The following is a 14957-nucleotide window of genomic DNA, read 5'->3' as shown; positions in this document are numbered from 1 at the left end:
CGAGAATCTTTCCTTACTAGGATTTCTGAAACCAAAAACAGCAGAAAACAGCAACTGGCTCTTCGGCATCTCGTCAATAGGTTAGTGCCGGAAAATGCATAATAATGACATATAATGTGTATAAAACATGTGGGTATCATCATAAAAGTAGCATGGAACATAAGAAATTATGGATACGTTTGAGACGTATCAAGCATCCCCAAGCTTAGTTCCTACTCGCCCTCGAGTAGGTAAACGATAACAAAGATAATTTCTGAAGTGACATGCTATCATAATCTTGATCAATACTATTGTAAAGCACATGAGATGAATGCAGCGATTCGAAGCAATGATGAAGATAATGAGTAAACAACTGAATCATATAGCAAAGACTTTTCATGAATAGTACTTTCAAGACAAGCATCAATAAGACTTGCATAACAATTAACTTATAAGCAATAAATTCTTAGTAGAAAGCTTTGAAACAACACAAAGGAAGATATAAGTTTCAGCGGTTGCTTTCAACTTCAACATATATATCTCATGGATAATTGTCAACACAAAGTAATATAACAAGTGCAATAGGTAAACATGTAAGAATCAATGCACACAGTTTACACAAGTGTTTGCTTCTAAGATAGAAAGAATAGGTAAACTGACTCAACAATAAAGTAGAAGAATGGCCCTTCGCAGAGGGAAGCATGGATTACTGTTTTTGTGCTAGAGCTTTTCATTTTGAAAACATAGAAACAATTTTGTCAACGGTAGTAATAAATCATATGTGTTATGTATAAGATATCCTATAAGTTGCAAGCCTCATGCATAGTATACTAATAGTGCCCGCACCTTGTCCTAATTAGCTTGGATTAACACGGATTATCATTGCATAACATATGTTTCAACCAAGTGTCACAAAGGGGTACCTCTATGCCGCCTGTACAGAGGTCTAAGGAGAAAGTTCGCATTGGATTTCTCGCTTTTGATTATTCTCAACTTAGACATCCATACCGGGACAACATAGACAACAGATAATGGACTCCTCTTTAATGCATAAGCATTCAACAACAGTTAATATTCTCAATAGAGATTGAGGATTTGTGTCCAAACTGAAACTTCCACCATGATTCATGGCTTTAGTTAGCGGCCCAATGTTCTTCTCTAACAATATGCATACTCAAACCATTTGATCATGAAAATCGCCCTTACTTCAGACAAGACGAACATGCATAGCAACTTACATGATATTCAACAAAGGTAAAAGTTGATGGCGTCCCCAGAAACATGGTTACCGCTCAACAAGCAACTTATTAAGAAATAAGACACATAAGTACATATTCTTCACCACAATAGTTTTTAAGGCTATTTTCCCATGAGCTATGTATTGTAAAGGCAAAGAATAGAAGTTTAAAGGTAGCACTCAAGTAATGTACTTTGGAATGGCAGATAAATACCATGTGGTAGGTAGGTATGGTGGACACAAATGGTATAGTTTTTGGCTCAAGGATTTGGATGCACGAGAAGAATCCCTCTCAATACAAGGCTACGCTAACAAGGTTGTTTGAAGCAAACTCAAGTATAAAACGGTACAGCAAGACTCACATATGAACATATTGTAAGCATTATAAGACTTTACATCGTCTCCTTGTTGTTCAAACACCTTAACCAGAAAATATCTAGACTTAGAGAGACCAATCATGCAAACCAAATTTTAACAAGCTCTATGTAGTTCTTCATTAATAGGTACAAAGTACATGATGCAAGAGCTTAAACATGATCTATATGAGCACAACAATTGCCGAGTATCAAATTATTCAAGACATTATACCATTTACCATATGCGGCATTTTCCGTTTCCAACCATATATCAATGAACGAAGTAGTTCAACCTTCGCAATGAACATTAAGAATAAAGCTAAGAACACATGTGTTCATATGCAACAGCGGAGCGTGTCTCTCTCCCACACAAAGAATGCTAGGATCCGATTTTATTCAAATAAAATAAAAATAAAAGCAAACAGACGCTCCAAGCAAAGTACATAAGATGTGACTGAATAAAAATATAGTTTCACTAGAGGTGACCTGATAAGTTGTCGATGAAGAAGGGGATGCCTTGGGCATCCCCAAGCTTAGATGCTTGAGTCTTCTTGAAATATGCAGGGATGAACCTCGGGGGCATCCCCAAGCTTAGACTTTTCACTCTTCTTGATCATATTGTATCATCCTCCTCTCTTGACCCTTGAAAACTTCCTCCACACCAAACTCGAAACAAACTCATTAGAGGGTTAGTGCATAATTCATATATTCAGAGGTGACATAATCATTCTTAACACTTCTGGACATTGCACAAAGCTACTGAAAGTTAATGGAACAAAGAAATCCATCAAACATAGCAAAACAGGCAATGCGAAATAAAAGGCAGAATCTGTCAAAACAGAACAGTCCGTAAAGACGAATTTTTTAGAGGCACTTAACTTGCTCAGATGAAAATGCTAAAATTGAATGAAATTTGCGTACATATCTGAGGATCACGCACGTAAATTGGCAGATTTTTCTGAGTTACCTACAGAGAACCCTGCCCAAATTCGTGACAGCAAGAAATCTATTTCTGTGCAGTAATCCAAATCTAGTATTGACTTTACTATCAAAGACTTTACTTGACACAACAATGCAATAAAATAAAGATAAGGATAGGTTGCTACAGTAGTAACAACTTCCAAGACTCAAATATAAAACAAAAGTGCAGAAGTAAAATCATGGGTTGTCTCCCATAAGCGCTTTTCTTTAACGCCTTTCAGCTAGGCGCAGAAAGTGTGAATCAAGTGACATCAAGAGATGAAGCATCGACAGAGGGGTTTGGAGTTTTCTCAACTATGCATTGTATCTTATCTATGTAAGTTTCAGAGGCTCCTTTTTCATTATTCTTAGGCTTGCTATTCTCATCAAACAAATTTTCAGGAAAACAAGCCAACCATAGTTATTTTCTAGAGCTTCATGCATTCCTAGGAGCTTGCAAGGTATTGATGTCTTAATCTCCCCTCCATCATTAACATTATTAGTGTACTTTATTCTATCAATGTCCATCTTTTCAAGGGTACTAGCAAAGTTGGTGTAAGAGCCAAGCATCTTATATTTAATAAAGACTTTTCTAGCCTCTCTTGCTACACCACCAAATTCTTTAAGAAGGGTTTCTAAGACAAAATCTTTCTTTTCTCCTTCCTCCATATCAGAGAGTGTAAGAAACATATGCTGAATTATAGGATTGAGATTAACAAATTTAGTTTCCAACATGTGTACTAAAGAAGCAGCAATAATTTCATAAGTGGGAGCAAGTTCTACCAAGTGTCTATCTTCAAAATCTTCAGATGTACTAACATGAGTGAAAAAATCTTCTATATTATCTCTTCCAATTATAGACCCTCGTCCTACCGGTATGTCTTTTAGAGTGTACTTAGGAGGAAACATGATGAAATAAATAAAAGGTAAATAAAGTAAATGCAAGTAGCTAATTTTTTTGTGTTTTTAATATAGAGAACGCAAACAAGATAGTAAATAAAGTAAAGCTAGCAACTAATTTTTTTGTGTTTTGTTTTAGTGCAGCAAACAAACTAGTAAATAAAATAAAGCAAGACAAAAACAAAGTAAAGAAATTGGAAGTGGAGACTCCCCTTGCAGCGTGTCTTGATCTCCCCGGCAACGGCGCCAGAAAATTAGCTTGATGCGTGCAGTTAACACACGTCCATTGGGAACCCCAAGAGGAAGGTGTGATGCGTACAGTAGCAAGTTTCCCTCAGTAAGAAACCAAGGTTATCGAACCAGTAGGAGTCAAGGAACACGTGAAGGTTGTTGGTGACGGAGTGTAGTGCGGCGCAACACCAGGGATTCCGGCGCCAACGTGGAACCTTCACAACACAATCAAAGTACTTTGCTCCAACGTAACAGTGAGGTTGTCAATCTCACCGGCTTGCTGTAAACAAAGGATTAATTGTATAGTGTGGAAGATGATGTTTGTTTGCGAAGAACAGTAAAGAACAATTGCAGTAGATTGTATTTCAGATGTAAAGAATGGACCGGGGTCCACAGTTCACTAGTGGTGTCTCTCCTATAAGATAAATAGCATGTTGGGTGAACAAATTACAGTTGGGCAATTGACAAATAAAGAAGGCATAACAATGCACATACATATATCATGATGAGTACTATGAGATTTAATCAGGGCATTACGACAAAGTACATAGACCGCTATCCAGCATGCATCTATGCCTAAATAGTCCACTTTCAGGTTATCATCCGAACCCCTTCCGGTATTAAGTTGTAAACAACAGACAATTGCATTAAGTATGGTGCGTAATGTAATCAACACAAATATTCTTAGACAAAGCATCGATGTTTTATCCCTAGTAGCAACAGCACATCCACAACCTTAGAACTTTACATCCTTTGTCCCAGATTCAATGGAGGCATGAACCCACTATCGAGCATAAATACTCCCTCTTGGAGTTACAAGTATCAACTTGGCCAGAGCCTCTACTAGCAACGGAGAGCATGCAAGAACATAAATAACATATATGATAGATTGATAATCAACTTGACATAGTATTCAATATTCATCGGATCCCAACAAACACAACATGTAGCATTACAAATAGATGATCTTGATCATGATAGGCAGCTCACAAGATCTAACATGATAGCACAATGAGGAGAAGACAACCATCTAGCTACTGCTATGGACCCATAGTCCAGGGGTGAACTACTCACACATCGATCTGGAGGCGATCATGGCGATGAAGAGCCCTCCGGGAGATGATTCCCCTCTCCGGCAGGGTGCCGGAGGCGATCTCCTGAATCCCCCGAGATGGGATTGGCGGCGGCGTCTCTGGAAGGTTTTCCGTATCGTGGATCTCGGTACTGGGGGTTTCGCGATGAAGGCTTTAAGTAGGCGGAAGGGCAGGTCAGGAAGAGTTATGGGGGCCCCACACGCTAGGGCCGCGCGGGCCCCCTCTAGGCCGTGCCGCCCTACTGTGGCGGCGCCCCGTGGCCCCACTTCGTTTCTCCCTCGGTCTTCTGGAAGCTTCGTGGAAAAATAAGCCCCTGGGCATTGATTTCGTCCAATTCCGAGAATCTTTCCTTACTAGGATTTCTGAAACCAAAAACAGCAGAAAACAGCAACTAGCTCTTCGGCATCTCGTCAATAGGTTAGTGCCGAAAAATGCATAATAATGACATATAATGTGTATAAAACATGTGAGTATCATCATAAAAGTAGCATGGAACATAAGAAATTATGGATACGTTTGAGACGTATCAGCTGGCGACAAAGACGAGGACCGCCTCTCCAAAGATCTTTCGGTAAAAGATCTGGAAAAACTCATCCGGAAGATTTCGTCGCTGAGCAAGAAGGATGACATTCCAACCTCGTGTCGGGTGGAGCCGTATAGCGGCACCAACGCCCTCCCCAAGGTAAACTATCTTTGTCCTCCCGAATTTCAACATTTGTCGACTACTATCTTGCTGATTTCATTGGTGTAACTTATCATCGACATATCTTCTCGTCTTGTAGAAATATCAAGTTCTATCCTCTCTTCCTCCCCTTCCTGAAGGCGGGGAAGTCGAGGAACGAATGCTTGTTACCGACGATAACCATGACACTTCTCGTCCTGAGAGTGAAGTTGCGGGTTCTCACAAATCCGCGGCTTCCTCTGAAAGAGAAGCTGAATCTGAGGCTTCCGAGTCTACGCGTTCTCTTCCCTCCGCTGCTTCCCCGAAGAACAAGAGGAAAAGGGATGAGGTCGCAGACTCCGGCACCTCCAAAGCGGGTAAATCCCCTGTCGAGGAGACTTCACCCGAAGAAGAGGGGAAATCTTTCAACCCTTACGATGATGCTCTCGTTAGCTCGTAAGTCTCTGTCTTTTTTCCATTTGCTATATTGCCGTTTAAGTATTCTTATACTATCTTTTGACGCATAGTGGCGACGAAGAAGAAGAACCCCTTGTTAATGTGACTGGTCTCACAAGCACGTCACATACCTTGGTGCTTTCCGAAACTCGCCCTGCTACAGAAGAAACCTCGCCTCCTCAATAGGACATAGGGAACCCGACTCCTGCCGGCAACCCCCGTGCCCCTTCGCCGAAGAGAGCGACTATAACATCCCAGGTTTAGAGGCAAGAAAAAGAGAGAACACCAGAGTGTGCATTGCATTCATGCATAGAAAATCCGGGGAATTTTCCCGCTTTTGTTTAAAACTGTCAAAGGGATCGAGGTTTCTCTTTCATCGGTGGAATTGAGCTAGTCATCGATGTGAGTGCGACAAATTTTGACATGACCTTTGTGAATTCATGTGTTTTGGGGGCGAATAATTTGAATTCAGATTCAAATATGAAAGACAGAAATTCAAATGATAATTTGAATTCCAAACCATATATAAACTACAATAGGTTTGATCAAAAATAATATGAAATTCAAAATAAATAAAGAGTACAAAGCTTATTACAAAATTGCATCATCTAATTATTTCCAATTCTCATCAAGAAAAATAAAGTTACAAATGAAGTTGAAATATAAAAAAGTCAAGTAGTTCTCAAAAGAGGGCATTACACAATAAGGAAAATATTTTCCTAATTAACATTAAAACAATAATACAAAGTCTTTACAAAATGAATATGGAAAAGAATATAATTACAATTACAATTATAATAAAAGGAAATCAAATTGTAAACTAAATCTTGATCTTCCCAATATCTCAATATCTTTCTTTCCTGTAAAAGAAACAAGAAAGACAAAGAGTTGGTGCTTATGTTAAAATGTTTGTCTGCCCATTTTGGGAGACATTCTCAATATTGGAAACCAGCTACAGGGAATTAGGAACTTGTCCTAATACCCAGTTGATTAGAGGGAGAAGCACTTTCTTAGGCAACATTAGGGTCAAATGGATCATATGATTTTCTGGTCTATGGCTATAGCTAGTGCATAATACACATATTTCTATCATTGAACTTGCTGAGTACGCTCGTACTCATTCATTCCCTCTTGAACCCCCTTCTTAGATTTAAAATCAACGAAAGAGAAACTACCGTGGAACTCAAAGACAAAGGAGTCAACTACAACAAGATGGAGAACCCAATCAATGAAGTCAATGGAGTCACTTCTACATCAGCTAGGGTGGAAACCTAGACTAGTAATAGACGGGAACCATTTTCCTAATCCTAGCACCTAAGTAGCTAGAGTTCTATCAGATTTCTTTAGCAAGCCAAGTAGCTCTACAGCTAGAGTTAGCCATAATTTAGGCTACGAGTTGTTCTTTTGGAGCTTTATTTGCAGTTTTACCTCACTGTAAATTAGGAGGCTGTGTTGATCTTCTGTAAAGAGTTTATGTGTACTTCTATAGACATGCCTTGGACTCGCATATGTTTCTGTTGTACCACTCTGAGGGATGTAATACGAGTGGAACGGTGTTTCACTTGTGTTATGTCAACGACTTGCGTACTACACCATGCAGTGGTATGCTGGGTCACCGCACCGACCAAACCCCTAAGGGAAAGGGTGGGCCGGCGGCAAAATGGTGAGCTGGATGACCCCAAACCCTAACCCTAGGGGTGGTAGCGGCTTGAGGAGGTCAGCAGCCCATGGTGGCCCTAACCCCTCTCCCCTGCACCTCATTCATCCCCTTGGCTTTTGCCTTCCCTCCCTCTCCCTCACGTGTGTGTACCCAAGTTTGGAACGTGCATACGTGGTGAGATGTCTCCACCATAAGCGCACTGTTGTGCTGCTGGAATCTCGGTCCAGATCTTCTTCTTCCTCTGCTTTGCTGGACTGGAGCACGAGGGACGTCTATACACCGTAAGTGTGTAGAACTACGAAGGTGCGACACTTAGAGCACTTCAATAGCTAGTACTTCTACTCGATATTGAGATTGGTGCCTTTGTACATCTTCATCAACAACATTCTTTTGGAACGTAACGCTTTCGGTCTTAAAAGGTATCAACACCGAATCCATCCATTACTTTACATCTGCATAGAATATATCTTGGTTATGTTATTTTGTCATAGGAAAAAAATGTTTTCTCCTACGGAACCCTACAGACCACCACCGCCAAGCCTCGGGCATGATCATGGAGACATGGATGAATGACAGGCAAGGGTGGGCCTCGTGATGCGGAGGAAGACCTAGAACACCTTCGCAAAACTCCACCTTCGAAGCCGACCGGATCAGAAGATTTAGGAGGGATGGACGACAGCAACCCATCGGGCCAACGCCCAGCATGAGTCCCGCCACCAAGTGTCTCCACCACCTGGTGAGCCGCCACCTCTAGCAACATGGCCACCTCGTTACTCCACACGCCGCTGGAAGGCATCACCGCCAGGAAACAACCAAGATCAGTCGCCGCGATCTTAGTGCTCCGACGCGCGAGGGTTACCGCCACCGCCGTGCAGCCGAGCATTTCCCTGGCGTTGTTGCCGGTGACAATGGAATGGAGAGGGAGACGGGGGAGGACTTGAGCGGGAGGAGTAACGAAAATTACAATTTTTTCCTGCCAAAATGACATTGTATTACAAGACTTGCTTAAGATATACTCCGTATTGAATATTGAAAACATGCAGTTACATGAACATAATGATCTTGTGAAACATCTGTGGGCGATAAATAGTGCACGCTAGTTTGTATATTAGTGCCCAAAAGTTTGTATATTTTGATTTTGTATTAACTATGCGGTGCCTTGAACGTTTACTACTATGTTTCATACTTTATAGATTCAAACTAATTGAATTTGATTGTAGTATTTGGATTTGATTTGAAAATGTTTTAATTAGGAATAATTTTTATTCATATTTAAATGTATGTGAACCTTAAAGTGAAAGTAGAGAATATACTGAAACAAGCAAAGAAAATTAGAGCTACTGCTTGAGTTTGTGGGAGTTTTCAGGCCCCAAAATAGTACTCCCTGTTCCTGCTAGTGGTTTCTATTCCCTATTTTAGGGGCTACCTTTGGAGATGCTCTAAGCTTAAAACGAGGCTAGTATATCCGAGTGGCAATATACAAAAACTTAAATATCACAGGCAGCACACTATTACAGATATCTCTTCTATTTATAATTAGCAAGGATACTGTGTGCCTTTTTTTTTTTTTGGCAAGTTCTACTAGCAACATAGGTAGTGAAAGAATAAAATAAGCAGCTTAGTACAGCACGAAATTTTTTTTTTTGCGAAACACAGTACAATCAAAGACGCTCATACATACGCGCACACACTCACCCCTATGAACGCACACACGCACACCCTACCCCTATGAGCACCTCCAAGAGACTGCGTTGAAGAACTGATCCGACGGGTCTTGAGATTGACGAAGTCACCACAGGCGCCTCGCTGTCGACGGAAACGTCGCCTCCCACTGAAGAATATTCCGCCTTTATGAGACACCAAAATGTCAAATCTGGGATTTGAATTCTGGTGGGCTGGGGGTGCCACTGCCCTCCTAACCATCCAACCACAGGTTGGTTCTCTAGTACAGCACAATTATCATCCACCATCATGTCAAAAAGTAACTAAACGTTACATCGTTTATCTCTGGACTGTAGTAACAATGCCGATGTTTCCTAGGAAACCAATCGCTCACATTGCTGAATAAGTACTATATTAAACCTTAACAAACATCTTTGTTCTCCTAATTTTGGATTTTTTTTTTTGGATTATCGTCATGCTGACACGTGTGCTACTTGGTAATTTAGTTTCTGCTGGCTATTTGTTGTGTACGTTTTGGTGCTCCCTTGCAATTTTGTGGAAGCTTTTAAATTTTATTTTCTGAGACGGTACGTTATTTTGGGTCTCTTGGATGTGTGATTGTAGCCATTAAGGAGCCAGACAGTCAAAGTGGCATATCGATTTGTCCCCTACACATAGCTGCTATCTAGGAATTTCCCCTCTTATCTCCACTAGTAAAATACCCGTGCGTTGCTACGGGTAACAATACAAGTAAACTAGCCAAATTTATTTCATAATGACATTGTTTCTAACAACCTATTCCTTTATACACTGTAACAAAAGTTATTTATACGACGTTGTAATATAAAAATTCTACGTAATTCATGACATATTATATCTTCTAAGCACCTCCGTTTCAAGGCACACGAACTTTGATCATAAAAATTGAGCAAAAAAATCTTAATTATATTATATGTAATTAGTACCGTTGGATTCGTATTGAAAAACACTTTCTAATGATGATAATTTCATACAAACAATCATTATATATTTGTAGTAATTCTTGGTCAAATAAAAAGCTCATAAAATGATGACGCCTTATTCGGAGGTGGTACCATCTAATACATCCTCCAAGCTCCATACTATCTCCCGCCCTCTACATCTCATGTCATTCTTACCCTCTGGTTAAGCCGCCCCTGCACCGAGATCGTGTGTTGCAATAAATCTAAGGAATCTCTGCACAGCAATTTATCAATGATATACAGTGATGTCACAACATTCAGCAATGGAGACAAGAAACGGTAGTGACATCAATTGGATTCGCCTGCCTGCTCTGCAGACAACCCTGCCTTGCACCTTTGTGATCATAAAACATCATGGTAAATTACTCAGGGTTGTAGTCTTGTGGAAAAGATTCCATTGCAAGGGTTGATCCAAAAGAAAAAAAAAATCGAATCTAGTATACAATCCTTTTAACTATCCATTAAATATAAACCACAATTCAATACAAAAACAATGAAGGAACCCTTTACCTATAACAAACATATGACTACAAATATTTTTTGTTTCATAAAACAGAGATGCAGCAAAAAAAACCTATATTTCTACAATTGAGATGGTTCAACAACTATTTTGGTTAGGATGAGCTTTGCATCTCACATTGGGAGAGCTGAAATGTTGCCATTATTATATGCACGAAAATGCATAACATTGAATCTTCTTCTAGAAATCTTACAAATAACGTGATGTTTAGATGTGCTGCTAAAAGATATCTAGCCAAGTGTACTTCTCCCAGTAGTTTCACAAATGTGCAGCAATCGCGAAATTACCCCAAACATGAATATCTGCATATTAGAGGAACACACGGAAGCACTGTTCCTACAAAATTTGGAATGACTGAGGAAAAGAAGACAAAATATAATGATGAAGGTGGTGAGACTCGCATGTTAAGAAACAAGATGAGTTTAAATTCCCCACAATTCTGGTCCAGATTGATATAAGGAAGCCTTCTTCACGATGGCACAATAGATACTTATATTATGTAATTTTAGAATTCTCTCGTGTGCAAACTTATTGCACTACGGTGGTAGAATAGTAGTTTTTATGTTGATTGTTTGGCTAGAAAAATTACTACACACTGCGTATACCGAGCTTAGGCCTATTGCAAGACGATCAGCGGGCGGATGTTTTCAAAACCGGGAGATCGAAGACCTCAATATGTTTTCGAGATGCAAGCCTCTCTTCGTAGATGAGGTATTCTACCATTGTATGGATAAGCTGCAGACTTACATGGGAAAATTAGGTCCTGGTCTTGGCTTGAAGCACAAGACTTGAACTGCAAATTGCACTATGGGGTGGCGAGCTGACACAAGCATTGGCTCTGTTTGGCCAGTACTTTCGCGCTTTTTCCTCAGCTGCACATGTAGACCATAAGTCTTTGTTGTCGCATTAACTTTACTACATATAGAAGTCAAAAGGGTTACTAACATCTCAATGGGGATTTCAAGAAATTTTTAGTAGACCAAAGTATATTGATCATGAAGAACGATCAAGACATGAACATGCCAATCAAAGAGTCCAAAGTGCTGAGAAGAGTTCATGTTAATTAAATCTTGTATTTGGTCCGGTTTCGAGATAACTAAATACAAAGATCCAAAGAATCTACAGGGAGCCAAATGAGATGGTATTGTTAACATACAACAAATAGATTAAATTTGATTTTTCAAACTGTAAAAAAATCTCACGTTATTATTATATTATAAACATATTTCAAAAAATAAATAAGCATGTATCATATTGATAATGAATCTTCGTTAATTCATCAAACCTATCTGACAGACCGGCCGTAGATTTCTTTTTGCTAAAAAGTTTAACCCATAGCTATTCACTTTCTACTCAAATACAATTCTTCACCCTATGAACACAGATCTAGCCAGAAAATAATCAAACCGTTTCACTATCTAGCCAGCAAATAATCATACCGTTTCACTATCTTATAGTATTGAATGTATAACCCGTACTTCATGCACTTTGTGTAGTTACCTTTTCACTCATATATTTCCAACAATGCAAGTACATATAATTTCAGAGATCCGGATATAAATCCACAACACGAAATCATGATTATTATCATTTAAACGCCATATATTCTCATTCCATAAAAGTATTCATATTTACGTTGCATACTACACATTATTAATCTGCGCAGAACTGCTAGAGCAGTAGCAAGTTCAAAAAAAATAGTTCAATGCAGACCATGGATCATAATTTCGAACTACAAGTAACATGCTTTCTGAAGGGTACTAACACACACATGAGAACTCAACAGTACAGGATAAATGCATACCTTGACAATGTGGAGCATACTAACCCTTTTAAATATATTGATTTGGAGTGTATAGTTAACTCACAATTTGGACTGGTAAATCCTGAACAAAAATAATTCTCCTTGAATCCAACAATAATTCGTAACACACCATAACCCTCAGAAATTTCATAGATCTCTTAAAGGTAAACTGATGTTCTTCGGTGCCGATGCCACTTCTACTTAGTCCAGCATAGAGTGCAGTAAGTCCTATGAAACAGAAAATAAGATCAAGATACTATAGTAACCATGCTCTGTTGAAAATTCTATATAGGTAATCAGAATTAGCTAGAAGCAGCCGCAGATTGTAAATAATTCGAGTAAAGAACACACAAATATTGGCACCTTATTGCCAATAATACATAGCCGTAGTTTACATACTCCAGTCCAGGAATGCCCTTGCTGGGACCATCAACGCCAGGAATGAAGTCCATCCTTGGTCCAATCCAACTAAAAGGCCTCACAATTGTGAATTCCAAGTCTTTTTTTGCACCTTCAGCTGGTAGAAACTCAAAAGATCCACAGTTGGGGAGAGGCAATTTTGCTAATGAATTTAGATTTTAGCACAAACATTCTCAATACAGTAAATGAAGTGGTACAGTCTAATGAATTCAGATTTAGCTAGGAGCTGCCGCAGATTGTAAACAGTTCGAGTAAAGAACACACAAATGCTGGCACCTTATTGCCATATCTTAATAATACATAGAGCATCCTATTTCCTCCTGTCTACAACCTATCTACGCCTGCAAATTTCTTCACTAAAATAATATCACAGGGGAGCTATTTATTCTATAAATGAAGAATATGAGAAGCCACTAAGTTGAAACCGGAGAAAATCTGAACATGCTGAACGATACATAGACAAAGCCATTCAAATGTTATACCTAAAGATTTTAGATAACTTGAAACGCTGAAGAAAACTCTTGCCTTGTGTTCCCTGAACGACAATGTGCACATTGAGCTCATCAGGAAGACATAATGATAATTGTAGTCCGTAGTTAACTTCAAAGTTCATTCGCACAACTTTGAAAGCCAATAGAATCCTCTACCCATCCTACTATTGCAACAAAAAATAGTAATAGAGAAGCAATGGAGGATTTTACCTTCTCTGGAGAGGATGAACCGGTCCGGATGGAGTTGCAAAGCCAGGAGAGCATGTTGGAGAGAAAGCCGTCGAGCAGGGTTTCCGGCCGCAGGTGGTCGTCGCCGTCCGTAGTCCTTCAGAGGTTTGCATCATCGGACGTCGATGTGGAGGATGTGCGTGTTGCCCTGGATCGATGTGGAGGCGCCGATCGTGAGAGATGGGGACGAACCCATCGTAAGGGGAATGGACGGCGATAAACACAGGATCACGGTCGTCCACGACCCTGGACCCGGTCTCTTCGTGTAGCTCAACCCGCATGGAGGCGATGGACGTGCCAACACCTGGATACGTTCTCATGTCCTGGCTGAGCTCGAGCGGAGGCGGAGTAGGTAGAGAGGCGGCAGATGATGTCCTGTCCAGCGAGTGGGTGCGGCATCATACAATAAGGAGGCATCGTGGAAGCCAGCGGTGGCAGAGCCTAACCCTAGCACAACGAGTCTTATTATCAGACAATAGCTACTCATGGAGTATGTATAAGAAAAATTCTCTAAAGGACTAAACATGGTTACCATATTGACAGCATATTGTTATCCTCTTCAGAAGACTATATAAACATGGTGCAATGAAGGTACTCATTCTCAGCAAGGAAAGAGTTTACATACTCCAGGAATGCCGTTGCTGGGACCATCAACGCCAGGAATGAAGTCCATCCTTGGTCCAATCCCACTGAAAGGCCTCACAATTGTGAATTCCAAGTCATTTTCTGCACCTTGCTGGTACAAACTCAAAAGATCCACAGTTAGGAAGAGACAATGTTGCTAATGAATTCAGATTTTAGCACAAACATTCTCAATACAGTAAATGAAGTGATACACTCTAATGGATTCAGATTTAGCACAAACATTTTCACAAACATTCTCAATAGAAATAAAATCAAGTCACCTGCGTGTGATGTGTCATCATGTTTATCTACTGTAAATGAATTCAGGATTAGGCTAGGGTACATACACAACCCAGCAGTACTCTGTGTGTGTGTACAAACAAGAAAAAAAAAAGATTTAACTTGCCCAGACGGAGTACTTGTGTTGTGTGTATATAAGTGCAGGCGTACCTGGCGAGCTAGTGGTCAGTACTACAGCTAGCTACTCGAGCTCACGGTGTCCGGTCGTGTTTCCAAGAACACCCTAGCGTGTACCATCCGTGGGTCAGGCTGTAGGTAATACTGTACCTTGTTCATGTTCTTGCCGGCGTGGATCCGATGTCGCCCTTTTCTTGCCGGCCTTCTTGGGGAGCAGCGTGGTGTGGATGTTGGACAGGACGCCGCCGTGGCGATG

Source organism: Lolium perenne, chromosome 7, assembly GCF_019359855.2.
Source record: "Lolium perenne isolate Kyuss_39 chromosome 7, Kyuss_2.0, whole genome shotgun sequence".
NCBI classification, from domain to species: Eukaryota; Viridiplantae; Streptophyta; class Magnoliopsida; order Poales; family Poaceae; genus Lolium; species Lolium perenne.
This window is presented reverse-complemented; position numbering follows the sequence as displayed.